Here is a 6,000-nt window from a genome sequence, read left to right on the forward strand (position 1 = left end):
GAGGCAACGCCCAGTGTGGCCGTGGTGTCGCGCGTGCGTGAGACGTGGGAGGGGCTGCAGCCCACCTCCCTCCCGAGCATGGGGAAGCTGAGGCCAGGCAGGTGGGGGGAGCAGGTGGTCCCTCGGAACACAGCATGGCTGAGTGGGGGGAGCCGCTGCCACCGGGCCTGGAGCAGGGCCAGCCACGGGGCTGCGCGGCTTTGGACCCCTCTCTGGGCCAATTGTCAGAGCACAACTGGGGGCGATGCCAGGAGATAGAGGGGCTGGGGAGGAGAGGCAGGGGAGGCTCTGGGAGCTCAGGATGGGGGTGTAGGGGGTGCAGTTATCCCGTGTACCCCGTTTCATCCCGAGCACCACCGTCGAGGGAGGCACGAGTGGACCTGGAGGCCGAGGGAGGCCGGGCATCTGCTCCAGCCCCCAGGGGAAAGTGCTGGGTTTTGAATTGGGTGGGGGGTCTGTGGCCACCCCGGGGGCGTGCGCCTGTGGGCTGACTGTGCTCAGACAGGGTGGCTGTGTTTGGGCTCCAACCCCATCTTTTTTGGGGGCTCCAAGCCCATCTTGCCCCTCCCGGGCTGGAGGCGTCCCCCGCGGTGATGCTTGGGCTTCTTCACCCAGAGTTTTCCTCCAAGTTGTGCTGACCCGCTCTGTCCTCTGAGTTTAATCCTAGTGGGCTGGTCACTGGCTGTGTGGCCTTGGGAAAGGAGCATAGCCTCCCTGTGCCTCAGTTTCCCCACCTCCTAGGATGGGGTAATAATCCCTTCTACACGGAGGTAACAGCGGGATGAACTGAGTCACTGCATGTAGGAGCTCAAGAGGCATCAGCCCGTCCAGGGGCTCGTCCAGGGCCCGCTGCGCGCCCCTGCGGGAGCCAGGCCGGGACTTCCAGGGTGGGCCCCATGAGGAAGGGAAACGGGCCCCTCAGGCGCTAGGTTTGCCCCCATCCCGACATTGGGGTGCTGGAATTGGGGGGCAGAGTGGGACCTTAGCTGGAATTGGGGGGCAGAGTGGGACCTGTCCATGGACAGGTTTAGGGGTCGCGCACCTGCCCCCAGCACCACTGGGAAAATGCGTTACTGGTCACTTTGGTGGGGAGGGATGGGAGGGGGCGTCAGAAGCCCCCTCCTCCCGAGTGCCAAGCCCCGCCCCAGGCCGGGGAGCTGCTGCTTTGCAGCCTGGAAAGTGCCGCAGCCACGCGCGGCAGGGCCGTCCACGGCCGCCAGAGGGCGCTCGGCTCAAGGCTGTGAAAGCGCTGAGCGCGGGCGGCGGGGCCCGGGCGGAGGCCGGCCAGGACCCCCGGCGCGGGGCGCCCCCTGCCCGCAGGCCGCCTCCCGCCACCGAGGACGGGTGCCGGGCAGGGAGCGTAGCCCGGCCCCACGCTCCCGCAGCGCTGGCGGGCGGCGGGGGTCCAGCCGTGGCCGCCGTCCGCCAGGTGTCCCCGGGGGGCACGGCCATCCCTGCGGGGCTGCCACTCGGGGTCACGGGGGAGCCTCTAACAACTCCCGCCCGCGGCCCCCTCCGGTCGGGCCGGGGAGGACCTGGGCATCAGCATTTGTTAAATGCTCCCAGCATGCATCGCCTCGTCGGGCCTCGCAGTGAGCTCAAGGAAGGTGCTCGCTCCCTTTTTACAGAGGAGGAAACTGAGGCTCAGCGGGGCTGGGCCACGACCCGGGCTGCAGGCGGAGCCACCCGCGCGCACGTGTCCTCGAGGCGCCACAGCGGCATCGCCCGCCGCAGACCTCTCCAGCCTGGCGCGGGTGGCGTTTCAGGGGCGTCATTCGTTGCTGGGGATGTCGCGCCGTAGGATGTCGCGCAGGGGGGCGGCCTGGATAACGGCCCCCCAAGGGTGTGCACGAGTTGCCAATCCTGGAACCTGTGAGCTCTCGGGCAAAAGGGGCGTTGCCGATGGGGTGAACGTGAGGCTTTGCGATGCGGAGCTGGTGCTGAGGTCCCGGGTGGACCCCATGCATCGCCGGCGGAAGGGGCCAGAGAGCGCGCGCGCCCGGCCTTTGCTGCCCTGCCGGCCGTGGGGACGGAGGACAGAAGGAGACCAGGGAGCAAGGAAGGAGGCCGCCTCCAGAGGCCGCAAAGGGCGCGAAAGCGATTCTCCCCGCAGGGTTCCGGGAGGAGCCAGCCGGCCCGCACCTTGCCTCTAGCCCGGGGTCCCACTCTGGCCTGCTGACCCCTGGAAAGGTAAAAGACTAGATCGGTGCTGTCTTGAGCCACTGCCCTACTGGCCATTGATTTCGGCCCCAAGAGGACGCTCGAGCAGGAGGCGTCCCTGGCCGCCCCCGCCAGGTGCCAGCGCGCCCTCCGCGGCGGAGGCAGGAGCGCCGCGGCCCGTCCCTGCGCGCAGCCACCGCGCCGAAGGCCCTCCGGGGTCCTCTCCCAGCCCTGAGCGGGGGCTTGGCCTCGTCGGCTCCGCCCTGCAGGGGGGACGGCCAAGCCCGGCGGGGGCGCGCGCAGGGGCCTGGGGGCGACCCACGGGTGCGGAGGCCCCTCCAGAATTCCAGACCGGGGTGCTCCCGGCACCTCCCGCCAGCAGGTGGCGCTGGGTCTGCTCCCCGGGGCCCCCCCACCCCGCGCCTTGTGGGGGGGGGGGGCTCTGCAGCCCCTGGCGAGGGCGGCCAGACCCCTGCTCCCCGCCTGCCACCCCTGCTCCCGGGGCCTCTTCTCCTTCCTGCTGCGGGAAAACCCGTGGGGTTGATCAGACAAGAGAGCGGAGGCCAAAGCATCCTGGGAGGGGCTGGGGCAGGTGAGGGGAGCTGACCCCAAAAAGCGGGACCTGGCAGAGAGAGCCAGGCTGCGTGTGGAGTCCCAACGCGCTGCTTCTTCAGCAGTGGGTTCAGGAGATTTGGCCGGGAAGCCCAATGGCCTGGGTTCGAATCCTGTCTCTGTTCCTTAGGCCACTGCCTAACCTTCCTGGGCCTCGGTTTACCCTCTGGGCAATGGGCTCCCCAAAACTCCCCTGGAGCAGCCGCACTATGCGGCATACCCCGGCTGATTTCACAGAACCTCTGGCAGGAGGAGCATTTTCACAGGACACAAAATGCCGCTGCAGCCCACCAGGCCCCGCCGCCGTGGGCCGAGGCACAGGTCTCTTCCATCACCGCGAGGGCCCGTGGATGCACCCAGGCAGCCCGGGCAGTGGGTCTGTCACCAGGGCTGGACACACAGCTCTGTATCTGGAAAGCTCAGCTCTGGGCTCAGGCTCTACGGGGCAGCTGGGTGGCCTTAGAACCATCCTATTTACCCTCCCTGCACCTCAGTTCCCTCATCTTCTTAACGGGGGGGTTTGGCGGACACTTAAAAAATGCCCTGTGCTTAGTAGGTCATGAGTCTAACCGTCTTAATCCCATGGGCATGGACCCCTTCCACCTTTATTTTTATTTATTTATTCATTTATTTTTTTAAACATTTATTTTTTATTTATTTCTCTCCCCTCCCTCCTCCCCCAGTTGTCTGCTCTCTGTGTCCATTCGCTGTGTGTTCTTCTGTGTCCGCTGCTTGTATTCTTGTCAGCGGCACGGGAATCTGTGTTTCTTTTTGTTGCGTCATCTTGCTGTGTCAGCTCTCCGTGTGTGTGGCGCCATTCCTGGGCAGGCTGCGCTTTTTTCACATTGGGCAGCTCTCCTTACGGGGTGCACTCCTTGCGCATGGGGTTCCCCTACACAGGGGACACCCCTGCGTGGCACGGCACTCCTTGCGCGCATCAGCACTGCATGGGCCAGCTCCACACGGGTCAGGGAAGCCCGGGGTTTGAACCCTGGACCTCCCGTGTGGTAGACGGACGCTCTATCCATTGAGCCAAATCTGCTTCCCCCCTTTCACCTTTAGGAGTGGTCGTTATAACTTGAAGGGATTGACTTCAGCTAATGCCGCTCATCCCTATGGCCAATTGGAGATGGTGAATCCTGAGGCAGTTCAGGGGTTACTTTGGTCTCCTGTGGGAATGTGAGGTCTGGAACCACAGCAGCTACTTGATCACCAGTAGGACAGAAGTTGGAGTAGCAGGAAAGTCTCTGCCTGAGGAAGGTGATGCTGTGGGAAGGCCAAACTAAGAGATGGAAGGAAAAGCTCAAACCAAACTGTTTGAGCTTCTAGATGAGATCTTACCTGAAGTCTACTTTTGGTTACAAAAGCCAAAAAACACCTTTAAAAAAAACCAAACACCTATTGCTAATTTTTCATTCAAAAGCTCAATAGACCTACAACGTGTTCATCTATAGTTCTTTGTACAAGTACAAACATATTTGAAACGCGTCTATTTAATTTCCCCTCTTGAAATTTCACCCCCACATTCATCCCGCCTCCCATTCCAGCCTGTTCCAGTCGCTTTTTCATTTCCCTGCACAACTTTAAGCCTTGAACTTTTCCCACTCTCCATGCTGTTTTTGTTTTGTTTGTTTTCTCCATGTGACCCTTGTTTTAGGAGGGGGTGTCCCTCCATCTCCTCCTGAGAGGGGCGTGGAAGGAGAATCTTTGAGCCATTTTACTGGAAAATGTCCTTATCGACACTCTCCCTTGATGAGTTTGCAGGGGCATAGGACAGCAAAGCCAGGGCGAAAGCATTTTCCCAGAGAATTTGGAAAGCGCTTTCCTCCACCTGCCACTGACCAGCCTCTGTCGTTTGGACCCCAGCATCCTTTTTTGTATATAAGCCATTTTTTGTTTCATCTCTGAAGGCTTTTAGAATCTTTTCTTGATTCTTGTTTTCTGAAATCTCATCATACCAGCTTCCTTGGTTGGAATCTTTTACTCACTGCTCTAAGTGCAGGAGACTTTTCCCGTCTGCAGGCTCAGGGGCTCCCGTTCTGGGGGGATATTTGCAGTGTTCCTTTGATCGCTATACCTTCTGCTGTTTCCAAACTCTCTTTTTATGAGATTTAGGGCTTACTTGATTGATCCTTTAATTTTCACCTCCTTCTCCATTATTGTCCATTTGAAAAAGAAATCTATGTACTGAGAAACTTTTCTCAACTTTTTCTTCCAACCTTCTAGTGCTTTTTTTAAAAAAATAGGTTTCATACTTAAATATCAGGAAGCTTGTCCTTGTTCTCCTAAACTACCCTCTTTTTTTGTCATTCTCGTCATCTGGGCGCCTCCTCTCCCCCTTGGAGGGTGTTAATGGTGTAGATTTTGAAGCTTTCTGCCTTTTCCTGCGTTTTCTCTAGTCCCTTCTGACTCCTCTTTTCTGTGTTTGCTTTTTGTCTGATGTCTATATTGGAAACTTGTCTCAAATGTCCAGTGAACATATCCCTTTTTTTTTAATAAAAAAGCCGATCTGAGTGGGGCTCTCTGTCATACTTACCACTGTAAGGCCACACGTGCCTGTGGGTGGCATCTCGTCCCTGAATACCCCGTGGAGGAGGCCGAGGAGAAGTTCTTGGTGTTCGGAGTAGAGACGACGACACAGGGAGGGTTAGGGCGCCGGCCCACCCGTAAGGCTGCCAGCCCTCCCCGGCCTGACCCCCCAGGGTCCCCGGGACAGGCCTCGGGCTCTTCAGCCACCGCGCTAGCCCTGGGTGGCTCAACCCCGTGCTCCTCCATCTTCTCTAAAGAAAGCCCATCTCGGGAAGCAGGTGTGGCTCAGGTGATGGGGCCTCCGCCCACCATATGGAGGGCCCGGGTTCAAACCCTGGGGCCTCCTGGTAAAAAAGGAAAAAAAGAGAGAGAGAGAAAGTGTGCCTGTGCGGAGAGCCATTGCCGGTGCAAGTGAGTCATGCAGCTAGATGATGACACAACAAAAGAGAGACAAGGGGAGAGTCAAGGTGAAGTGCAGCAGAGACCAGGAACTGAGGTGGCACAACTGACAGGGAAGCTCTTTCCTCATCAGAGGTCCCCAGAATAGAATCCCGGTGAATCCTAGAGGAGAAAAAATGAGACAAGAGGACAAAAAGAGAAGATCACATAGCAAATGGACCCAGATAGCAGGGCGGGGGTAGGGGGTAGGGGAGAAAAAGAAAAGAAAGCCCATCTGGGAAGCAGATGTGGCTCAAGCAA

General features: G+C 59.4%; 1 non-coding gene across 1 annotated transcript; it reads right to left on the reverse strand.

Moving 5' to 3' along the window:
- Window positions 1-3,741: 3,741 nt before the first annotated feature.
- Window positions 3,742-3,819, reverse strand: TRNAG-ACC (transfer RNA glycine (anticodon ACC)). The gene has a single exon. It is a non-coding gene; the product is annotated as a tRNA-Gly (tRNA).
- Window positions 3,820-6,000: the final 2,181 nt, after the last annotated feature.

This window comes from Dasypus novemcinctus, chromosome 24 (assembly GCF_030445035.2).
Source record: "Dasypus novemcinctus isolate mDasNov1 chromosome 24, mDasNov1.1.hap2, whole genome shotgun sequence".
Taxonomy (NCBI): Eukaryota; Metazoa; Chordata; class Mammalia; order Cingulata; family Dasypodidae; genus Dasypus; species Dasypus novemcinctus.